Source organism: Ochotona princeps, chromosome 21 (assembly GCF_030435755.1).
Source record: "Ochotona princeps isolate mOchPri1 chromosome 21, mOchPri1.hap1, whole genome shotgun sequence".
Lineage (NCBI taxonomy): Eukaryota > Metazoa > Chordata > Mammalia > Lagomorpha > Ochotonidae > Ochotona > Ochotona princeps.
Window position 1 is genome coordinate 41,890,957 of NC_080852.1, and position 24,745 is coordinate 41,915,701.

The window sequence follows — 24,745 nt, forward strand, 5'->3', positions numbered from 1 at the left end:
CATAGCAGAATGAAGAATCAGGTGCTTTTTGAATCATTAAATAAACGTTTAAGCACTCATTTGTATTTTCTGTATTTATGATAGTTGTGGCATTCAAGACTTTTTAATTTCCTCATGATCCATCAGGTTTCATGACGAAGAGACAAATGTTTGTAGCATCTCATCGTTATTTCTCATTGGAGGCCCAGCCTTGTTCTCTCAGGCTAGGGGCAGGCTCCACGGAGTCCCCGAGAGGCAACGATGCCCGATGTTTTAGGATCCTGCTTCCTGCCTCTTGGAGTGCGGGAGTCTTCATCTAGCTCACAGAAGCATCTGGACAAAACCTGGGGCAAGCACTCCAGCCACACTCTTCCTCCCAGCCACACTGACCTCTGGTTCCATCTGGACATCCCTGAGCGTGAAGGTATCACTGATCCTTCACTGGCCTTGCATGGAAAGGCTGGTTCCAGATGCAGGCTGGGGCGTGGCATCCACGCAGGAAGCCACACTGCCCCCTCCTCCCGGGCTCAGAGTGCAGGCCATGGGGCAACAAGGACCTGGTCCTCCCATACACTCTCCATGTGGGGGTCCCAGACTGGTCACTCCAGACTGCCCTCGTGAGCCACTGGCATACGGCAGTCAGGAGCCACGTGGACTTGTGACACCTTCTTCCTGAGGAGTCCGTGCCCTTCCTGAGCCCGCCAGGCACCTGCCCGTCGGAGACACAGCAGCTCATCCTTGCTGCCCCACGCACTGCAACACAGAGGCCTCCCCGCCACAGTAGAGAAATCACTATTATTGATTGAGCGTCATGGAAGGCAGAGATCAGAAACCCAAAAAAGACCATTTCCAGTTTCCAAATTAACCATAGGAAGTTAAAACCGCGAGCGAAATGCCACTCTGCCACTGCAGTCAATTTCCAATCACAGCACCTTCTCTATGCTGGTTCAAAAACACTGCCTTAATTAGCTTGACCTTTCCCGAGCTTTTCTACAACTGAATTCCTTAAAACACTTTCAAACGTGCAAATGTGAGCATGAAAGCTTTCTAAAGGCAAACTTTCATATCTGTTTTAGGTACCAAATATTCTTCTCATTAGTTCTGCCAAAATCCAAATTGCTGTTTAGAGCTCATTAACAGAGGTAAAGTTTTAATATATGCTTAGCGCAGTTGAGAAATCGCTCAACGCCAGAAAGTGGGTTTTTGAATCGAAGTCAGACAGGAAACGATCGTCTCGTCATGCTATCATGCAAGCTTCCGTGACCATGCGGGTTGAAGCATGTTTTACATACAGCCCAGACACCCACATGTTCAAAGCTTTCATGTTTTTGTTAATACAGACAACAGATTCCATGCTTGATTCTGAGACATGATTCTGAGATCATCATCACACACACACCCTCTTTTCACATTTTTGTAATACAGCAAGGGCTCTGCCCGACAGCCAGGGCAAGCCAGCCACCACCTCCCCACGTGTAGCCACAGGCCTCTCTGTCGCCCCTGGTCCTGGGCCTGGCCCTGTGTCACTGTCCTCCAATGCTGGACTCATCACTGCTTTGGTGGCCTGGGTCCTGGTCCCTGTCGTGAGCGTCACAAACCACCACATACTGCATGATGTCACCTCTCCCCAGCCACCAAGCTCCTCAAGTTACTCAGTCCCGCAACACCAGAATTTTGAAAACTCACTATCCAATTACAGCTTTTCTTACAGCAAGCATTAAAAGCCACATCTGTTTCCCCAATGCCACTGCGCTCTCAGACCCCTGGAGCCCACGTTCCCTGTCAAACGGACGAACCAGCCTGCGGCTCGTGCCCATCAGCACTCACCCACCGAGCGGAACACGAGAGCACTGCCAGAACGATCCTGCTTATGCAACTCGGCCTTTCCAGACAGGAACAGAAGCCTTTCTTATCAGAGTCTGTATCATCATTTATGTGAAAAATATGATGATTGTTTATTTAAATGAGATGAAATTGTTCTTATCTAAACCAAACAGCACGAACTTATCAGATGCAGGTTTTTAATTTCTCCACTGAAAACATAGCTGCCTGTTTGGCCAACTGCTGCACTGTAAATATTACATCTACATACACTTGATGATTTGGTCTGCTGCCCACTCACCACCTGTCACAAGAAATTATTTCATGGAAATCACATCAGGTTCAGTTTAGTCGGGAAGTCAGAAAATAGAAAAGGACACACGGACCATAAAATCTTCCAGACAATTTTCTAAAAACCATTCATTCATTCATTCATTTAGATAGCTAGTATTGGACAAACACTTTAACATGTTGGTACAAAAATGGAATTGAATGGACAATAATCCTGAACTTTGCACATAGCATCTTTGCAACACATTTTCCACGGGAAATATGAAGATGAGGCACTGGAAAACCAGCACAAAGAACACACAGATGTTGTCACGCAAGGCATACTCACGAAGACTGCCTTATACAAGATGCCACTGTTGGTTCATGGATCCTAGGGACGGAGAGGGAGTCAGGGGTCAGCGCTAGGCAGAACCAAGGACGGGAGGGGAGGGCCCCAGGGACCCACAGCACTGGGGTGGGTCTGTCCCTCTATATGAAACGGGGACCCACAGCACTAGGGTGGGGCTGTCCCTCTATAAGCCACCCACAGCACTGGGGTGGGGCTGTCCCTCTATATGGGGCTGAGGTAGCCCTTGAGCATACTAGGAACACTTCTGAGGACATTAAAGCAGTGCTTGCCGGAGTGAAAGCTGGAAGGCGTGCAGGTCTGTGGGAGCAACGGAAGGTCCCTAGACTGTACTTCAGGTTGGGAGTGCTAACCATGGGTCACCTGTCACTGGCCCACCAAGATGGCAGATAAGGGTGCTTACCGAAGGTTAGAAGGACCCTGTTGAGATCAGCCCATTTCCCACAAACACAGCCCCAGCCGGTGCTGCACATGCCCTCCAGTTCCCACACACAGAGATGGCTGGGATGCTGGGACGTGAATTCTCAGCTGGTCCAAACCTGGTGTCATGAGCTCCCTAGGGAAGACACACTTTTCCTGTCCCTGCTGCAATCATGCTTACAGGTGCAGGGGAGTGGACGGACCATCACAGTGCAGGGTGGGTTTTCCAGAAGGAGGCCAGGGGTCATCACACAAGAAGACAGGGTATGTGCAGCACCTGGCTGAGATGGGGGCAAACCCCTACGACCCTGCCATCTTCAGCCCTTGTATCAAAGCAGTTACCAACAGATAACCCAGTCCACTCATTCATTACAAAATGCCAACGGAAATGTGTCTTAGAGATTACCAACATGCTTAGGATAAAAGAATCATCCCATAAACCAGGAAACCACTTTCTCTGATGAAAAATATGCAAAGGGATCAGGGTCCAATCATCTCATTAAGCACTAATCGCTCTGTGCTGTGGGATCACACGGGCGCGGGTCAGTCGGGGACACCCCCGCCCCGTCTCCCCAGCCACGAGTTTGTCTTGCTGTCCTGCAGGTCATCATGTGTGACGTGCGGCTCTGGCACGCTTGGGTCAGTTCTCATGGCCACTTTATGGCTGCAGATTAACTGAAGTTCCCCGGTTATGAAACCGACCTCCAACATGGTATCTTTAATGGATTTAGGCCACAGAACGGCTCACACTGCTCTGCATGTGGTGCTTTCAAAGAGACTAAACGCCAGGAATGAGTTCATGGCATGTTCTCACGGTGGTAAATGTGACCTAGGCTGGGATCCAGCTGCATCCTAGCAGGCAGAGAGTATGTGAAAGCTTAGGAACCAGTGGGCCTTGGTCTCCAGAGGCCGTTGTTCCACTGCTGGGCTAGGATTACAGCAGGTGACGTGACCCCCCAGTCCTCCACATACCGTAACTCAGGTCTGGATGACATACCACACTGTGAGCAGTGAGAAGGCTCCATGGACAGCTGTTGTCCTGTGGTGTTCGGGCTGTGAGCATGAGGGGTCAACCCACGCGTTCTCAGGTCACATGCACATTAAGCATTTTCCACCCAGGCTTGGCTGGAGTGGACAGAGCAGCTGGCCGTGCTGACCTCTGTCTCTGGAGCACTGAGGCCGCTGCCCGTTGGCCTAGCTGTGGCCGCAGTCCGTAGGTGTGTGAGTGTCTCTGTGGGCGCAGCTGCACCTGAGCTGTATCATGGCGGGGACAGCCTGCTACCTGGGAGAAGTGACAGACTCAATGCTTGGTCAGAGGGGCTGAAGAAGGAAGGCCCTTTCTAAGTGCTCTTCTTAATGTCAAGCAGGGCTCTACCCCAGAGGGAGATGACTTTGTGACTGCTGATCTCCACAGAACAGAGAGAGCTTCGGTGCCCACCGCAGCCCCCACTTCCTGCTGCAGGGAAAAGCCTGGCATGTAGCAGGGGACACCCTCCGACTTGCCTGCGTGCTCTCCTCATGCAAACTGGCCAGCGGACGCCTGGAGACTCCTCTGGCTGATGGGTAACACTGGCTGCACTGTCTTTGATTGGTGCAAGAGGAATAACAGTAGGTTTAGAAACCCCAGAGGAAAGGCAGCCCACCACTGCCAGTTCTGCGAGCATTTTAAACGCCAGCTCCCCTGAACTCCAAGGACAACACAGGCTTTCCCTGGACTGCGGCCTCAGCGTAGTCCAACACAGACACAGGAGTTTCAGTCACTTCACTTGCACCATACAGCATGGGAAGTGACTGAGCCATCAAATGAAGAGAGTCTGCAGCCTCATTTTGTAACCACGGCCCTCACTTTCACAGGGCCACAGTCTCAGATCTTAGAGCCTTGCACTTCGGTTCAGTTCATTCATGTTCCTTTTACGTAAGCAAATGGGAAACATCAGTTAATTCATGTTGTATGTCTCTAGAGCGATCTGTAACACGTGGGATTCAGAGAGGGAGTAAGCTGAGTAACAAGCTATCCTATTGCTCTGGAAGCAAAGGAGACTTGACTGCGAACTCCTAACAAATGGCAGGTTCAGGAAGACCAGCCAGCCTACATTACAACCTGACAGAAGCAGGCCTCTCCCGCAGGACCCAGTCCAGCCCTGTTTCTGCACTGGTGGCACGCACGGACCTGCTGCGCCCTCTCCCACAGGACCCAGTCCAGCCCTGTTTCTGCACTGGTGGCACGCACGGACCTGCTGCGCCCTCTCCCGCAGGACCCAGCCCAGCCATGTTTCTGCACTGGTGGCAGGTGCAGGCTTGCTGCGTCCTCTCCCGTAGGACACTGTCTGGGACTTTATGAGAGAATCACTTCCCAATCAGGTAGCTTCATTGGGAAAAAAGTGTGTCCTTCAAAACCAATATGGCCTTTGTCCCCTATAATGGATAAATGACCACTGGTGATTGTCACAGCTGCATGACGGGTAGAAACCCATGCATCAGCTCCAATCCTGTAGCCATGGCTTTCCACTGGCTATCATGCAAATACTGACTGTGGCAGTCATGAAGGTCGGGCTCGCCGGCTCTAGGCGACACACGTGCTCTTTCCCCTATAAGGTTACACCGCTAATCGCTCAGTTTTGATCACAACCAAACTTTAATCAGTCCCCTAGGAGCAACCTAGCTGCAAGAGGTTGGTGAGAGAGCTGTCATTTTGCTGTAGCTTATTTTGAAAGATATTCAATGTTCCTGGCAGTGAGCAAGTATATTTCCCAAACACTTACTATGCCAGGCACAGCAAAATTTCTTTTAAGTAAGCTGTCATCATGTCCATATCTCTCCGAGTGCCCATGTGGTCAGTGAAAACACTGAGGCTCAAAATGCTATACTTGGCCAAGGTCAAAGAACCAACCTGACACTGTAACTCAGGGACCACAGTATCCACCCTGGAGGGAGGGGCGTCCAGTGGCCACAGTATCCGCCCTGGAGGGAGGGGCGTCCAGTGACCACAGCATCCACACTGGAGGGAGGGGCGTCCAGTGACCACAGCATCCACACTGGAGGGAGGGGCGTCCAGTGGCCACAGTATCCGCCCTGGAGGGAGGGGCGTCCAGTGGCCACAGTATCCGCCCTGGAGGGAGGGGCGTCCAGTGGCCACAGTATCCGCCCTGGAGGGAGGGGCGTCCAGTGGCCACAGTATCCGCCCTGGAGGGAGGGGCGTCCAGTGGCCACAGTATCCACACTGGAGGGAGGGGCGTCCAGTGGCCACAGTATCCACCTTGGAGGGAGGGGCATCCAGTGGCCACAGTATCCACACTGGAGGGAGGGGCGTCCAGTGGCCACAGCATCCACACTGGAGGGAGGGGTATCCTATTTCCATCAAGTATTCATAGTCAGACAGTAAGAACTACAAGGAAGTAGCACCAAAGACGGTGTCACCCCCACTAAGCTGCACACCCTCATCCACTGCTGATGCCAGAGTGGGCATAAATCCACAGATAAGTGGACAATGTAGGTGTCCCATTACGCAAGACAGCAGCTGCAAAGGTTTTAAAAACCTCTAAGTGAAATATATTTTATGGAATATCCTTTTAGAAATATACAGTATGTCACAATACTTTAAATTTACAGATGTTAAGGTATGCTCACCATACATGCAGCATTACGAAGATGACAGTCATTGATAGCAGTTAATCAGAAGTAATGTCCATGCTGCAGGATCATAGAACTGGAATTGGATGCTATTTATGCACAGAGAAAGGACACAGCCAGCTCCATGGACAGATCACTAATAAATCTGAGTTTTATTCTCATTGGTCCCCGTTAGCCTAAGACGCTCATCTTGTTGTTGAAAATATACTCTCAGCTGTCAAACTTTTAGTATCAATCAACCCTCTCCCTGCAGCCTGGGTTTTGCTCTGCAAGAGCTTGGCTGAAAAACAGATAAATCTGTCTTTCCACGGATGTTTGTGCTGACAATACCTGCTTGAGCAGAAAAGCAGACGGCGGGGGCTGTGCTCGCAGTACTTCACGGGGTGATTTTTAGTCAAATACACAGAAGGGCAACGAGAACACTGATGGGTCTGGGAGCCCCTGTGTCTCAGAACCAGCACGATGGAGCTGTCAGTTCCAGCACTGCTGCAGGCCAAGTGGCGGTGAGGCAGGGGACCTACGTAAAGTGAAGCTCAGCTCGTTCAGGTACGGGATCAAACGGTGAATGGCAGAGCAAAACCAACCAGCTAACCTCAATGGCCTCACCACTCTACAAACCCCAGCGCACTGGTGAGAAATGCTGCTTGGGCCACACCACGTCTTCCTGCCGGGAAGCACTCGGGCTTTGCTTTTATCCCTTCACAATCATACAGGTGCATGGGGCACAATGAGATGTTGTGACATATGTAAATGCGTCACATGGGAGGTTGAAATCGAGCTAAATAACATATTGACCATGTTGCTTATTTTGCAGTGAGATATCTAAAGTTGACTCTCACAGTTCTAGAATATGTAAGATTATTAACTAACGCCCCCACGCATCTGAGATCGTGTGTTTCTGCCCCGGGCTCTGGCGGCTGTCATGGTGCAGACTTTCCTATATCACACTGGCGCGGAAGACAGGCAGCCACGCAGTGCAAGCCGAGCCTGCACTGTGCAGGCACCTCCGCCTCCTCCAGGTCAGCCCTTCAGCATGCGAGGCTGTCACCAGCTGCCCAGAAGATGGAGTGTGCATGGTCCTACACTCCCATGCACTGTCAGGGGAGCCTCCAGCCCCATGCCGGGGGCAACTCAGGAGCAAACACCTCCAAGCCCAGATCTCCTCCACTGAGCCCTCAGAGTCGGCCTGGACATCCCAGCACTCCCAGCAGGTTCATTCTTTTTTTTAGCATTTTTTTTTTAAAGATTTTTATTGTTATTGGAAAGCCGGATATACAGACAGGAGGAGAGACAGAGAGGAAGATCTTCCATCCGATGTTTCACTCCCCAAGTGAGCCGCAACGGGCCGGTACGCGCCAATCCGATGCCGGGAACCTGGAACCTCTTCCGGGTCTCCCACGCGGGTGCAGGGTCCCAAAGCTTTGGGTCGTCCTCAACTGCTTTCCCAGGCCACAAGCAGGGAGCTGGATGGGAAGTGGAGCTGCCGGGATTAGAACCGGTGCCCATATGGGATCCCGGGGCTTTCAAGGCGAGGACTTTAGCTGCTAGGCCATGCCGCCGGGCCCAGCAGCAGGTTCATTCTTTCCAGTGTCGGCATGCAGGACAGCCGGTCCCTGGCTGTTCCCGTGTTGGCATGCAGGACGGCCGGTCCCTGGCTGTTCCCGTGTCGGCATGCAGGACGGCCGGTCCCTGGCTGTTCCAGTGTTGGCATGCAGGACGGCCGGTCCCTGGCTGTTCCAGTGTTGGCATGCAGGTCCCTGGCTGTTCCCGTGTTGGCATGCAGGACGACCGGTCCCTGGCTGCTCCCATGTCGGCATGCAGGACTGCCGGTCCCTGGCTGTTCTAGTGTTGGCATGCAGGTCCCTGGCTGTTCCCGTGTTGGCATGCAGGACGGCCGGTCCCTGGCTGTTCCCGTGTCGGCATGCAGGACGGCCGGTCCCTGGCTGTTCTAGTGTTGGCATGCAGGAAGGCCGGTCCCTGGCTGTTCCAGTGTTGGCATGCAGGTCCCTGGCTGTTCTAGTGTTGGCATGCAGGACTGCCGGTCCCTGGCTGTTCTAGTGTTGGCATGCAGGTCCCTGGCTGTTCCCGTGTTGGCATGCAGGACGGCCGGTCCCTGGCTGTTCCAGTGTTGCCACGCAGGACAGCCGGTCCCTGGCTGCAGCCGATCTGCAGGCAGCTGCTGGCCAAGTAACTCAGATGACACAACAGCAGAAGTTCTCTGTCCCACCAGAACCTCATAGGCAGAGCCCTTGGCTTGGCAGACACTTCCAGAGGATGGGGGTGCACTCAACAAAATCACCACGGGTACCCAGGGTGGCAAACGGCTCAGACACTTAACCGAAGCCGGCTTCCTGCATCGCTTCCTATGTTTGTGATGTCCACCTGACTTGGACTCGTGTTTAAGATCTGAGCACAAGCATCAGTTAAATATTGATGGACAGTGTTCATTTCTAGCCATTTCATGAAAACAGAAAGCAGCCAAGAGGTAATGAGAGGGGCTGTGGACATCTGTGAGAGCAGCGTTAGGAGTGTCTTAATGAAAGAACCTCCCGTGGGATCGTAGTCTATTCTGCTTTTTATTGAGGTGTAGTCATTATGTCTTTATCTTGCACTTGTACACAGCCCTCGACAGCAATCAGCTGCCTCTTCTGTCCAAACCCACCAGGCTCAGGACAACTGTGCCCCATGCACCTCGGACGCTCCTCTCTCTGCTGCTGTTGGACACTCGAGGAAGCCTTCATTCCCCCCAGTTTCTGTCTGCAGAGCTCAGATGCGGTCAAGAAGATTACCCACAGCTGTGTCCAACCACCTGCTCACCAATTCCTTGGTTTCCAAGTGGCTAAGCACACCGCTGAAGACATATCATTCCCTGTCTCCATGTACCCCATCTTTCATCTTCCATTTCACAGGTGGGAGAAGGAGGTCCTTATCATGAATGCTGCCCTAAGACACAGCAGCCCCCGCCGTGTAGACATGTGCACATCTCACTGCACACAAATGATGGTGGGCTGGGTGCAGGTCCCTAGTCTCCCCAACTGAGCCGAGGCACACCAGCGTCTCACGGTACCGAGCTCTCGTGGCTTTGCTGACCCCAGGGCCAGGCATGGGGACCTCTGGTGTGGTCCTGCTTGGTGGCAGCCACGTTATCATCAGCACTTCGTCTACCTCACATTTGTGGGTCCGTGCCAGCCGAGACCATCCAGGTCCACGCATGGGGCAACTTGGAGCTACTCTGCAGACCATCAGTGCTCATTCCTGGATTAGATTGTTCGCAGAAGTATTGTATGACACAGGGACAAATACCTCCCAGTTTCTCCATTTCTTAAAACTGACATGACTAAAACATGAGCTGACAGCTAATTGGTCCCCTGTAAGCCTATCTTGAGGATGGATTGTGTCACTTTGTGGTCACATGTACAGACAATGACATCACAGCCTGGGTCGTAGGTGACAGAAACCATCAATGGTTACATCACAGTCTGGGTGAACTGTGACACTTCACCCCGGCCTCCCACATGCACCTGGAAGGGCCACTCTCTACCAAGGGCTCTAGAGACTTCTCCTGCTCTAAAGCTGGTGAGTAAAACGCACCCTCATTCCTTCTAACAATACCATAGCAGGCTCAGCTTCAAAGGCTACTTGAACAATTGTTCCAGCAAGTGCTTCCTGTCAATATTCTAGTGCAGAGCTTGCCAACAGCGACTAATTGCATTCAATCCTGGGCTTGGAAAGTTCTCTACAAAATATTTCAAGCCAAGACAAAAATTTTGCAGTTACGTCCATTAAAAGGAATTCTGCTGCAAATAATCAGATGATTAAATATTAAAGAACAAGGAGGAAATAAACTCTTTTCTAAGCCTCATCAGAGTGAAACTTGCTCAGCTTGGAAGAGGGTCCTTGTGTGGAAGGCATCGAGTTTCCACTGGGAAACCTGAGTCCAGAAAAGTGGGACGATTTGTTGTATGTGACACGCCTGATGACTACCAAAGCCGGGAGAAGACACGAGCGCTGGCAGCTGCTCTCACCATCCGTCCTGTGAGGTCCAAGAGAGATGAGTCCGAGAACCCCGGTGGCGAAGGTCACTGCTCCGGCAGAGGAGAAAGTGGGTGTACAAGCTTCAGTTCAGGGCACAGGTAGCCACCGCTGGCACAGACCAATGCCCACGCACAAACAGGCTAAAAGGACAAAACTGGACCCCAGTGTGCTTTGTTAATGTGTTGGGTTTAACATGAAGAAAGAGAATGTGGAAGGCACTGTAAGGAAACAGAGAAACCCAAGGGCAGGCTAGAACTGAACAACTAACAATCCAGGATCAGGGCATCCAGGCCCGGCTGTAGGACTGAGGGCTGGCGAGCCAGCGTGCTCACACCTACTGAGGGTCAGGAGAGGGCCTCGGGCCACACGAAGTCAGCTCTGAAGTCCAGGCATAAAGTGCAGGCCCTTAAACCATGAAAAGAAACAAGAAAAACTTCACAGAACAGCTTCAAAAGCAAGCATGAGATGTGGTCATCCCTGGCTGAGCTGGGGTATCAAACACAGACCACACCCGGGAGAGAGCCCCACAAGCATCTCTTGCGAGACCAGACACAGGTGTCAGGCCACCAGCAGCACTTCTCAGAAGGCATAAGAATTTACACAAATGTGTCAGGGATGTTTTCAATGACAAGCCAAGCTGTCAACGAAATCACAGGCAAAGGCATCCCAGGGAACGGTGTCTCACACACAGGGCTCCTGGCACTCCCAGAGGGAGTAGGTTCACACATTGCGCCACTCACTGTACACGGCGGTGGGGCTCACACACTGCGCCACTCACTGTACACGGCGGTGGGGCTCACCCACTGCGCCACTCACTGTACATGGCGGTGGGGCTCACACACTGTGTCACGCACTGTACACGGCGGTGGGGCTCACCCACTGCGCCACTCACTGTACATGGCAGTGGGGGAGGGTATGCCCAAGGGGTCCACTGGCACAGCGCCAGTGCAGGTAAGGGCTGGATTAACATAGGTGGAAATTACGAACCTAAGGTATCTAAAAAGAAGAAAAGCAATCCAATCTCCAACACAGCAACAGAACACAGTGATTAAAAACGCCAACAGAAAGATAAAACATCTCCAGGAATTGAAAAGGAATTTAATTAACAAACAGAAACATGAGGTAGCCAAGGGCTTCCCGGAAGTCCAGTGTCCCCCATTGACCAAGTGCCAGGCCCTCAATGCTACCTGTCTACTCTCTGCCCACAGTCAACGTCAGCAGAACCAGCAGAACCTGTGGATGCCAGAGGAGGCCTCGGAGACAGGTTCTGGGCCGCACAGCTCTTCGCCTGGCCTCAGCTGTGTGGCCTCCACGTACACAGGTCGCCAGTCAACACGAGTGGAACGCCCTCATTGAGCTGCTCTGGGCATACAGCCGCCGATGGAAGTCACGGGTCCAGTCTGTGAGCTCCTGGCTGTTGGCGAAGGCAGCCCAACTGGCCCGGTGGACATGCACAGCCAGCAAGCAGAGCAGACACTGGCAGAGAAGGAGAAAAGTTCTCCCCAGATGTAGCGCGGGAGTGCAGATAGACACACAGAAGTGTGGCGAGCAGGTACGGATGGGAATGGACTTGTTTACCAGCCATGCAGAAGAGCAGTTAAAGAATTCTGAGATTCAAGTAAAAAGGAATAGGATTTTACCATATAAGGAAAGCTAAAAATAAATCTGGATACTTATACACATCACAATGAAACTCCGCAGAGAAAAATCACGAAGCCCAGCAGGAAAGGACGGATGAGGTGCACCCACAGGAGTGGTTCGTGATTTAGAGCAGCAACAGGGAGACGGGTGTTCTCAAAGAGCTGTGTGGGGCACTGACAGCCTGCACTTCTCCCGAGCTAACGAGGCTGTGCAGCGAAACCAGATTGCAGAGTGCCGGCTAAAGAGCTAACGGACATTCCGAGTCAAAGGCGCAAACTCAGTGAAAATCAGTAAACAAAGAAGAAACCTGACTGGAACAGGAGATGTCGCGTGGCTGGAAGTTAAAGTTAGACTAAACACTCAGCGTGCAATGCAGCCCAGAACCTGTGCTGGTACAGTCACACAGGGAGGATTCTGGGTTGGCTTTGGAAGCTTGTTAAATTCGACTTTATTAAGGTTAAATTTTGAGGAAGTCTAGTAAAAATGGGAATAAAGCAAAAAAAAAAAAAAAAAACCAGTACAGGAAGGATCAGCGGAACAAGGCAAATTGAGTTAATCCAGTAGAAGTATGCAGAAACGAAACTCAGACGTAAGAGAATATTTGATTGCTTCAGGAATCAAGGCAGGTGCATATCGAACCTTCATTAAATGAGGACTAAACCAGACTGAACAGTGCACGGCTGAAGGAGGCAAGCAGGCGAACCGCAGCATGCTGGGGAGAAGCAGAAGGGCACTCTGCGGGAAGTCCTTGCCGTGCTGGGCAGCAGACCCTCCCTCGGCCTCACCCCAGCACACGCAGCCTTCATGGGAGCCCACAAGAGTGGGAGTCAGACGCAGCTGCTGGCCCTGGGTGGGGGTGCAGCACCCATGACCCAGGGCTGGGTCTGCCAAGCTCACTGCAAGCCCTGCTGGCCAGGGCTGAGGACTGACTGTGTGCTCTCTGAGCACAGGTTTCCTCATCTGTCACTTTAGGGAGACGTCGCTCCCATGCACGGTGCCACCCGTGACCTCTCAGTGGCCACCAGCACTGACCCCACAGCCCCGCGGGCCCCAGAAGGAGCCCCACTCACCCATCCTGCTCTCCGGGTTGCCCTTCTCCGTACTTGCCGTCTCTGGATCAGACCTTGAGTTCCAGCACATGGTGGATGCTGGGGCCACAGGAGGCCAGGGAAGCCACTCTCCTGCCCTAAGGTCTTAATTCTACCAGTGTCCAACAGCCAGCCTGGGAGATGGAGACACACAAGGCGGGCGGTGACACTGGGCATCCAGTCCACGTGTGGTCACAGAGGGCCGTTCCCGGTGTGGGATCGGAATGACGGGCAAGGCCACTCCTGCTCACCGCACAGACAGGCTACGGGGAGTGGATGGTCTCAGGGCACAGGAAAGAGAGCAGAGAGGCCACAGCCAGTTCAAGGATGGGGGAGTCTCTCGGAAAAACTCCACTGCCCTGAGGAGGTAGCCCGGGGTGGACCTGCAGGGCCCTCCCAGCAGGACAGGCCTCAAGCCGCAGTGGCTGACCCATGAGCTCAGGGGAAGCCACACGCTGGGTCTGTGGTTAGCCACCAAGGTTTGGGAGTTTGGTTACACAAATAGCTGGTTGCTAAGAACCGCTTAGGGCTACTCTGACTGATAAGCAGTATCAATGGAATGAGAGGAAATAAACTTTGTTTCTGCATCTGCTCTCAGCAGGGTGTGAGGTCATCCTCCCAGAGTGAAAGTGGTGCCCGGCTTAGGCCATCCAGAATCCCTTCAAACAGACAGCACTTTATGAAGGAGGCCTTTCCCTCCCTCCCATCTCCAGCATCTCTAAGTTCTGGATGACAAGGACTGATTCATGCTTCAAGTGGTTTACTCCGAACATCACCTTGTTTGCAGCCAGCCCCCTGCAGGTGTCAGTCAAACCCAGACAGATCATATCAGACTGGCCCTGACCCTGTCAGTGTGGAGGCCACGTGGCAGAGGAGAGGTTGGAGAAGCCAGGGTAGAGCCAGAGCCATGCAGGAGCAAACCAGAGTGCATCCAACCCACCAGCCAGCAGGGGCCTGAGGCCAGGGTCCAGGCTCAGGCTTGGAGAGGGCAGGGCTCTGCGCATTATTAATCTAACCTGACAAATTTGGGCACTCCTGTGTCCCTCATGTATGCAGGCCGGGAGCTGCCCATGTCAGATCTCCCAGGAGGCCCTAGTGTCAACAGGCTCAGTTAACATCCCCCTGCCTGCACGCCTCCGTGCTGCAAGGCCACTCAGTCTCGAAGCAGGCACAGTGCTCTCCACCCCGTACTGACCGCTGGTCCAGCCTGAGCCACAGCACCCATCCACACAGCCCCTCCCGAGGAAGCTAGGAGTGGGCATCCTCTGCCTCCCCTGCGGCTTCACGTGGGCAGACTCAAGTCCTTGCCACTGAGGGTCTCCCAGTGGCCACGGGGACAGGATGCCCCTCAGGGGAGACATCCACACATGGTTGCTTACCTCTCAGGACAGCACCTGCAGCTGCGGGCTGCCGGTGGCCATGGGTCCACGGCACCTAGGGAAAACCAGAAACCCCCAGTAAAGCACTTACTGAGTTGACACTGGCTCCTTCTCTCAACGAAACAGAAGCGGGCGGCACAGGTGTCCAGCGGAGCCCCTAGATGTGACGGCAGGAGCAGTAGCTCCGGCCTCTGCAGGGCAGCTCCAGCAACTCACCCACTCTCTCCTCCCCTGCAGGGGGGGGGGCAACCCTTCCCTCTCCTCCCCTGCCCGGGGGGCAACCCTTCCCTCTCCTCCCTCACCCCTGGACACAGGCTCTTGGGGCCTGAGTGAGCCACAGTGCTTAGATTCAGCAGGAGAAGGTACCTCAACCTGCATGTTAATATAATACAACCTGAACAATGATTTGGGCCACGCCCTGCTCCTTGTCAATACAGGAATTTGCAGTAAGCTTGGCAAGAGCAACACTCACAAATACAGCAATACACCTTCTGTGAAAGCCCCTAGTTAAACAGTAGTAAGCTTTTTTAATGTGTTTATTTAGAGGAGGAGGAGTGAGAATGAAGCAAGGAGCGTAAGAGAGAGAGACAGAGCGAGGCGCACGCACCGCTTCTCTCCATATGCCTGTGGCAGCTGAGGCCCGTCGAGCAGGAGCCAAGCGACCTCCTTCCAGCTCTCCCACATGGGTCACCCAAGGACCTGAACCACCACTGTTGCCTCCACAAAGCTGGCATCGCAAGTGGGTTCCAACCCAGGCCCTCCGACCTAGCAAGGGGGCACCCCAAGGGCTGTGTTGACTGCCAAGCACCTCTCCCAGAGGGATTTCTATTCCTGTCTGTGTGTTTCCTCCAAGCAGGCTTCTGCTCTAGGTCATTTCGGAGTAAAATGCCTGGCAAGGCTCCCCTAAAGACAATATTTCTGCATTCAGATGCAGGGACCAGTTCGCCTCTCGGGGACACCTCCACTCAAGCAGAAGCCGAAACGGATTGACCCTGAACTCACTGGCATGTAGGAGGCACTGCGTGAGTGAAACAAAATGTCTGAGGAACCTGGCTGCTCCCAGACGCAGCGCAGCTCCGACCGCCCCACCCTCAGCATGGTCAGAAGAGCAGGGGAGCACTGGAAAGCCACCTGGGCCCACTTCAGCCCACTCATTCCGTGCAGCCCCGTGCAGCCCCACCCAGCCTCCCTGCTCCACGGCTCCTGGCTTCAGCTGAAGGGTCACCCGCAGCTCCTAAACCCCCCTGAGCTCTGCTGGGCCCAGCGCAGGTGCCAGATCCCTGCCCTTGGGTTTTATTTAACTCAAGTGTACTCCAATTTACATTTCAATATCACATAATTGATTGGGATAGAAATGCTATATTTTCCTGATTAGCTGTAAATACCTTGCCACCTCCAAAGCAGATGCTGCTCCTGCTGGGTAGCGAAGGAGTGTGTCAGACACCTGACTGTGGGCTACCTGGCTCTGCTCTCGGGGTGTGCCGGGGTACCCAGCAGGGAAGAAAGAAACGGAATCCAGAAACAGTTTTCCTTTTGTCCCTTCTCACATCTTCTCCAAGCATCGAGGTTCGGGGTCAGTAAGACAAATGTTACGACACAGGCCGAATCCTGGGCTCCCGTTAACTCTGGGTCACAGGCAGCCCATCACCTGTCCCCGTGTGGCCAGCCAGAAGCTGTGGGCCATGGCCTCTCTCACAGCCAGGAGCTCCCAAATGTGGGGTCTCCAGCAGCTCCCAGATGTGGGGTCTCCAGCAGCTCTTGGCAGCACAATGGAAACCAGCAATCCTAAAGGACTAGGCCAGACCTCCCTATAGTTTTCAGCAGTCACAGAAACTTCTCACCAGTGTATATATTCATTTTTTTCCTCCTTGCATAATTAACACAAAGTCTCCTTTATGCAGTGGAATGATACACACTTGGGTCAGATCAAGTTCCTAACTCCTGAGCAGGTGGTACAAAGCACATTTGCCACAACCCAGGCCCACATCCGCCATGGGCCCAGCCCCAGCCATAGGTCACAAGCCCAGGCCCAGCCCCAGGCTGCCACAGGTCCAGCCTCAGCCTGCCACAGGCCCAGCCCCAGCCATAGGTCACAAGCCCAGTCCCACACCTGCCACAGGCCCAGCCCCCCTGCTGGCCATGGACCATGGGCCCTGGATCAATGCTTAAATGAATACCACCCCCAGTTTCATAGTACGGATGGTGCTACTGTCCACAAGGGGCTGTTCCAGCTCAAAGGCTGACCTCAGAGTAGCAGAACACAGGTCACTGGGCCCGACCTCGGCCTAAATCAGCCCCACACCACAGATCACAGGCCCGGCCACATACCTGCCACGGGCTCTAGCACATATCCAACCACAGCTTTCAATGATGTCTTAAGATCTCTGCAGCCAACAAGAACTGACCAAATCATAAGCCTCACTCCCCCCCCAACACACAGACACACACACATACACACACACAGACACACACATACACACACACAGACACACACAGAGACACACACACAGACACACATAGACACACACACATACACACACACACAGACACACACACAGACACACACAGACACACACACATACACGCACACAGACACACACACACACACACAGAGACACACACACACACAGACACGAACAAGCAGAGTTCTAGAGAATCCTAAAACTCCTGGCTTAGGTTAACACATCCAAAAACACAGGCTTCTCAAACATTTGACTTTAGAACAAGTTTTGCGAAGTGTATCCTTGACCCTCATGGTGTGACATACAGGACAAAATGCAGGTGTTTCGGGCAGTGCCGTCTCTATTCTTAGACGTAATCACCCCCATACAGAGCGTGTCTACAATGTCACACCGACCCCAGCGTCTGCCAGAACAGTTTTTTCCTGAACCGCCAGGAAGGGAGTTTCCAGTAAATTTCACAACAAACTGACAGGTAAGAATCTCCCAGCAGCCAGAGTCGCCAAGCTGCAGCCGCGTATCAAGACAAAGTTAGTACCCGGGGCCTGGCACTCACACTGTACATCCCACAGCAGGCTGCAGGTTTGTGCGCTCTCATGACTGAGGGTGAAGAACATTTTTACATCAACGAACATTTCTGCAATCTTTGCTGCAACGAGAAAGGGCCGGGCCAATGGTGGTTCATGTTCCTGGCTCTTGGTACTCTGCGGTCGCCGTGGCCACAAGCACCTGGCGGGGTTTCCAATTAGCAACCTGCAGGTTCTTCCTCTTCCTCTCCTTCGAACAGCATTTTCTTCTACCATGAGGCTTTCTTCTTGGCTCTCCTGCATCCCTCAGGGAAGAACCAAGCGCTCACCACCGTGCTACATTTCTGAACGCCACAGCTCAGGCAGAGGGAACAGCCTAGAGCAGGGATCTGCCACTCCAAATGAAGAGCGAGGCTGGGGGGATGGGTTTTCTTTCTGCTCCAACACTGTGCATGCAAGCAGTTTTCCAAATGATTGTCAATTCTTGTCACTTTCAGCTTGCTCAGAATGTGGTTAATCCTCCTGGTGACCTCAGGAGGCAACTGTGTGGGCAGCAGCTGGAGGGGCTCAGCACCCAGAGCAGGAAGAAACCCACAGAAGCCTGGCTCTGCTGAGGGGCCCTGGGGAGCTGAGCCATACCCTTGCAGCCCTCTCACCCTCCAGTGACTGCCAGCTGGTTGGTAAAGGCTCACTGGCAGCCCAGAGCCCTCTCACACGAGCAGAAGACTTCTAGCCTCCTGCCAAGTTGGTGCCTGCTGGATATACTTTGTCCATGCTTCCAAGAAAACAATAAAGCAAATGAAAACCCATATACAATTACAAGACAAAATATGCGGCCAGGGTTGACAGAAAGCAGTAGGAGTATTTCACATCAAGGGGGCAAAAATCCATCATAAGCTCGGTCTACAGAGCCCGAGCCACTGACTCACGGCCATGAATCCAGAAGAACAGCAGACAGCCCACCCCGGGAAGCCCCCAGCAGACAGCCCACCCCGGGAAGCCCAGGGCAGACAGCCCACCCGGGAAGCCCCCACAGCAGACAGCCCACCCTGGGAAGCCCAGGGCAGACAGCCCACCCTGGGAAGCCCACAGCAAACAGCCCACCCTGGGAAGCCCAGGGCAGACAGCCCACCCCGGGAAGCCCATGGCAGACAGCCCTCTCCAGGAATCCCAGGGCAAATAGCCTGCCCCAGGAAACCCATGGAAGTCCCGCAGGCCCAAAGAGACAGGAATGGTATTCAAAGGGAGTGACAGGTGCAGTTTTCTTTCTCTTATTCTGATATTTTTATTCCAGCCTATACTCTTTAGCTGTAATTTTTTTCTTCTTCAAAAAGACAAGAAAAAGAAGCCCACAGACATGTGAAAAACAGAAGGATAAAGTCAAGGGAGGCGTTTTGCTTATAAATGAAATATGCGCATTTCAAAACACACCAAAGGCTTTGAAAGACAGGTGCAGAGCCATTGCCTGGGAGTTAACTGGGCCATCCCCTTGAGCACTCACTAGCTTGTGGCTTGACACCAACTAGCACCTGTATTGTAATAGGGGCTGGGGTAGGGAGCAGGGCCGGAGGCACTCACAGCCAGAGAATTACAACCCCAGGTAGACCCCAAATACCGCCCAGAGTCTCACTAGTGTGTCACATGCGGCTGAGGTGCAGCAGCAGCAGCCCTGGTTAAAAGCGCAAGGGTGACAGTATGCATGAGGTCAAAGGTCAGGAGGCAGAAGCTGACCTTGACATTCCAAAAATTCCCCCAAGAGCTTTGTAAATCTCAGGGGATGCTGCTTGTGGGGAGAGGGAATGGAATTCTGCATTAGGACACAGAATGAAACCACTGTCCCTTGCATGTGCTGTATTAAGAAAGCTTCTTACAGCCACAGTCCAATGTGTTAACTTGTACAGCAGGACTTTCAGGGCAGCCAAGCCCAGTCTTGACACTTCATGGAACAGAGAACTGAACTCTCTAAGAGTAAGTAAGCTGAAAGTTACCCTGCACACGAACGGGGCTAAAGCCAGGTCAGACGGCTGCTGCCCCAGCACCTGCCGCAGTTCAGATACATCAGAACACGTGCTGGCCCGGCCATGCCTCTAAACTCAACAACTCTAGCATGCCACAAAGCAGCCAACACAAGTGAGCTGTGTTTTACTGCTTATCTAAGAGAATGGCAGAGGGAGGAAAGAGTTCCCCCATGCTGGCTGACTCCCCAAGTGCTCACCATGGCTGGGGACAGGCACTCTGGTCATCACTGCCTCCTCACAGGGTCTTCAACGACAGGTAACAGGTCTCAAGCCCAGGACCACCCATGGAACTGCCATCCTCAACTCCAGCCCCAACTCCTGCCTCTGCACGTGTGTTCCCACAGGAGTGTCTCATACCAATTTCCACCTTGGAGGGGTCTATGTAAGTGTGGGAGCCAGCACACAATACCCCTCAGAGAAGACCAGAATGCACAAACAGAGGTACAGGGGCTTCGTCTTGGACTTGCCCATAACCAAGCCACGTTTGTGTTCCTACTATTGTCTTGAAGATCCACATTCAGCAACAATGTCAAAAACCTTGGGGGATTTGTAAAAATAAAAAATCCTGAGTTCCTGGATATACTGGAAGATTTGGCAATGGCAGGACTCCATCCCGTCACTGCAGAGATGGCCCTTATGAAGTTCAACAACGCCTCGCAGGTGGCGGTCTGCCCCACACAGACGTCCATGGGAGTAAAGGACAAAGAGGCACAGTAAGCAGAACACAATGGACATAGATTTTACCTTAACGACAACTACACCCTATGAAAATTGATAAAATCTGCAGTTAAATGAGGGAATTTGTGGAATGCACAGATATATACATGACCCAACACATTCTTACAAATGAAATGGGTGCAAAGACACAAGCCAGCTGGGTGTGATGGGAGACGAGTTTGCCATGCAAGATGTAACAGACACGGTACTCAGAGGAGATGCGAGCTGGTGGCAGGACTAACACCAGAACGGAGCATGCCATGCTGAGAGTGAAAACCACAACCAACTCGCAGGAAGACTGAAGACTTAAAAACATACATGGTCCTGAAAACATGGATCTAAAAACATGAAGGCCAACTGGCCAAAAACACGGATCTTAAATACATGAAGGAAAGCTGGCAGAACTAAAACGAGAAACAGGATTTCAATGGTAACATTTGCACAATTTAATACTTCACTTTTAGAAGTGCAAATAAAATTATACATAAGACAAACAAGAATGCAGAGGGCTAGAACAGGATTTAAAACAAGCTAGAAGAAAGATCTCCAACACTGCAAACAGTGAAATACACATTATTTCCCAGTGTTTATGGAAATATTTTCCAAGTTATACCATAAAAAGTCTATAGATTCTGTAACATTGAAAATTATATACTCCCTATATTACAGATTCTATTAGATTATAAAAGACTTCATAGGTAAAACAAAATGTCATCAAACAAATTTCAATGCATGTAAACAGTTTTATGATGGAAGTATGTTTACTGATCACAATGATATTAAATTATAAGCAACAAAAACAAACTCAGGAAATCTGTAAATATGTGGAAATCAGCTGACATACCCATAGATAACAAAGGGGTTGACAGAAAATTTTAAAAAAAGATTTTTTAATGAATGAAAATGACATAAAGTACTAAAATCTATGGGATGCAGCCAAAACAGCATTTGGAGGTAAATGTATAGCTTTTAAATCCCTGTATTTAAAAAGACAAAAGATTTCCAGTCAATAGCTTAGCCTTCTTTTTTTTTTAAGATTTATTTTATTTTTATTGGAAAGGCAGATATACAGAGAGTCAGAGAGACAGAGAGGAAGATCTTCCTCTGATGGTTCACTCCCCAAATGGCCATAATGGCTGGAACTGAGCCAATTTGAAGCCAGGAGCCAGGAGCTTCTTCCAGGTCTTACACATGGGTGCAAGGTCCCAAAGCTTTGGGCCATCCTCCACTGCTTTCCCAGGCAGGGACTCCTCATTGCAACGTTTGGGGCTCAGGGCATGAGGCCTGTTGGTGCAATCTGTAGACGATCCTACACACATTTATAAAGAGGGAGGACAATTTAAGGGGAATCTAAAACTTGGAAATGAGCCATTCGCATAGAAAGCAGGAGTTGCATCCAGCCACTGGTAAGATGCAGCATCACTCAGAAATTCAACAAAATGTTGATACAAATTAGCACAGCAAGAAGCCAGGACTGAACCCGAGTGGGCTACTGCTCGCCACAGCTGCAAGCCAGAGTTTCCATTCTGGATGCTCTGCTCTCACCCAGCTTCCTGTGAATGTGTCAAGCAAGCAGCAGGTGATGCCCAAGCCCGTGGGCCCCAGCCACCCATGGGACAGACCAAGCAGAGCCCTGGGCTTCCGGCTTCATCCCGGACCAGCACCACCTCTGTGGTCCTCTAGGGAATGAACCAGTGGTTGAGAAACTTTTGTCTCTCCCTCTCTCTTAGCCCCAAATAGCTTATTTGAGAGGCAAAGGTACAAATTTAGGGATACAGGGAGTCTTCAGCCCAATGGCAGCAATGGCCACTAATGGGCCAGGTCAAAGTCAGGAGGTAGGAGCTTCTTCCAGGTGCAGGGGTCCAAATACTTGGATCATTATCTGCTGCATTAATAAGGAGCTGGATCAGGACCAGCACATCCACTACTCGTACTCAGAATTCTCTGGAGCCACTGCCTGGAGGGGCCAGCAGGCATACGGTTTGTACATCACAGTGCATCCCACCAACCAGCATGCAATCAGATTTATGGGATCATAATCACACCACACCAGAGACCCCAGGACCTCGCTCTCCTGAATGGGCAAAGCCAAGGCATTACCCACCAAGAGCCTCAGACAAGCTCAAGGCTGAGGGTTCCTCTGATCCGCAGTTGCCCCGGCCTGAGGACACCTGGGACCCTCAGTTGCCCCTGGCTGGGGCACAGTGGCTGAGGACGCCTGGGACCCTCAGTTGCCCCTGGCTGGGGCACAGTGGCTGAGGACGCCTGGGACCCTCAGTTGCCCCTGGCTGGGGCACAGTGGCTGAGGACGCCTGGGACCCTCAGTTGCCCCGGCCTGGGACACAGTGGCTGAGGACACCTGGGACCCTCAGTTGCCCCTGGCTGGGGCACAGTGGCTGAGGACACCTGGGACCCTCAATTGCCCCTGGCTGGGGCACAGTGGCTGAAGACACCTGGGACCCTCAGTTGCCCCTGGCTGGGGCACAGTGGCTGAGGACGCCTGGGACCCTCAGTTGCCCCTGGCCTGGGCACAATGGCTGAGGGCTCCTCTGATCCTCAGTTGCCACTGACCCGGGGCACAGTGGTTGAGGGCTCCTCTGACCCTGTTGCCCCTGGCCTGGGGCCAGTGGCTGAGGGCTCCTCTGACCCTGTTGCCCCTGGCCTGGGGCCAGTGGCTGAGGGCTCCTCTGACCCTGTTACCCCTGGCCTGGGGCCAGTGGCTGAGGGCTCGTGAGTGCTCAGGAGGGTTAGAAGTGCAGGACTGCCTGTACTTCCAATGAGTTCATGGAGGCAGCCATGTGAAGCACGTTCCAGCTCTCAGAGCTCCAGAGACAGGACAGCTGACGCGAGAAAAGCCAGCTTTGTTCCCTGCAAGTGCGGGGTAACTGTGTAGATGGTAAGCACAAACCAAGCTTTTCCTGCAACCCAGTTCTGCCTTGACACCACACAACTGGCTCAGACCAGAGACCTCACCTTTCCAGCTCACCCCATAAAATGTCTGGCATCACAGAAATACATCAATACAAATGAAGGCAGAGCCCACTCGGGTGTGTGTCTCTGTGTGATAAATAAGTGCAGAAACAATTTAAACGTGTGTTTCAGAACCGAAGGCAGAGCCCACTCACACATATCTGTGTGTGTGTGTGTGTGTGTCACACAAGGTCCCTGCTGCCGTGTGCTCATCTCAGTCCTCCCGCTGTGTGTGTGTGTGAGTGTGTGTGTGTCACACAAGGTCCCTGCTGCCGTGTGCTCACCTCAGTCCTCCCGCTGTGTGTGTGTGTGTGTGTGTGAGTGTGTGAGTCACACAAGGTCCCCACTGCCGTGTGCTCACCTCGGTTCCTCTCCATAAATGACCTGCCTCATTTTGCTGTGATTATGATTCTGCTTAAGGCTGGTAATCAAATTTATATCAAATCAAAAGGAATAAAACATAAGGCAAAGCTGTTAAAAACCAGCCATCAACACAAAAGGTCACCCTTTCTTGCCCACGGCATGAAAAAGAAAAAAATATATTCTCTGGTCTGGGAATAGATTTATGCCTGATGCACAGCAGAACCATTTACAACCACAACCTTTTATTTTTTTTAAACTGGTAGTAAAGAATATTACAAACTTTCTTAATTCAATTTCCTCTCTGGTATTTACTGTGTTTAATAAAATACCTAAATGTCAACCAGCATTGTGCAAATCTATAGCTTGATAAACGGCAAAGCCACTTCTTGGCCAACAGCTCTGTTGCACACCACAATCATCTGAGTCGGCCTGGAGTCGTGTTGTTTTTGGCATCACAGGAGTAATCGGTGTTTGCGTAGACTGCTTTTCATTCTGCCATCATTGGTTCTAAAAACGCACCTGTGTGCTTGTGGGATTTCACTGTGAGGCGCCCGCAGTGCCTCCACTACCACAGAACATTGGGCGGATTTAGATATTTTCGTCCATATCGCCCTCACTGAAAGGTCAAGGACATGGCAAGGATGCCTTCCACAAATCCGGATTGAGGGGATAATAACAATAATTTGAACATGGTAATCCACTAAGCCGTCGCTTCCCTGCCAGGGACCCAAGAACCCAGCGAAAGGCACAAGTCAGGAACCCTGCACGTCATTCCCCAGGCTTCTCGGACAAAAACTGTTACCACAAATGAGCAGGCACTCTGATGAAACACACCCTGCTCCTAGAGCACAACCCAGACAGCTGATTCCACTGCTGGGGCTCGAGTCGGGACCCCCTGCAGCTCCCACTGCCAAGCCTCTGGGCTGAAGTCAGAACTACTGGGGACACAAGCACACATTCCCGCCAACTCCTCTCCTCTGGGTCTCGCTCTTTACAGCAGTAAATCTGCCCTGGATCTCAGATTTGAAACAAACACAGTGTCTAAGCCAGCAATCAAAGTG

General features: G+C 52.1%; 1 protein-coding gene across 3 annotated transcripts in view; it reads right to left on the reverse strand.

Annotated features, from left to right (window-relative positions):
• Positions 1-24,745, reverse strand: part of LOC101524153 (contactin-4) — a 421,066-nt gene that overhangs the window by 375,359 nt on the left and 20,962 nt on the right. For all 3 annotated transcript variants that reach the window (XM_004581271.2, XM_058678776.1, XM_058678775.1), the window contains exon 2: positions 14,631-14,685. The gene's annotated coding sequence lies outside the window, so the exon portion shown is untranslated. The remainder of the gene's footprint in view (positions 1-14,630; positions 14,686-24,745) is intronic.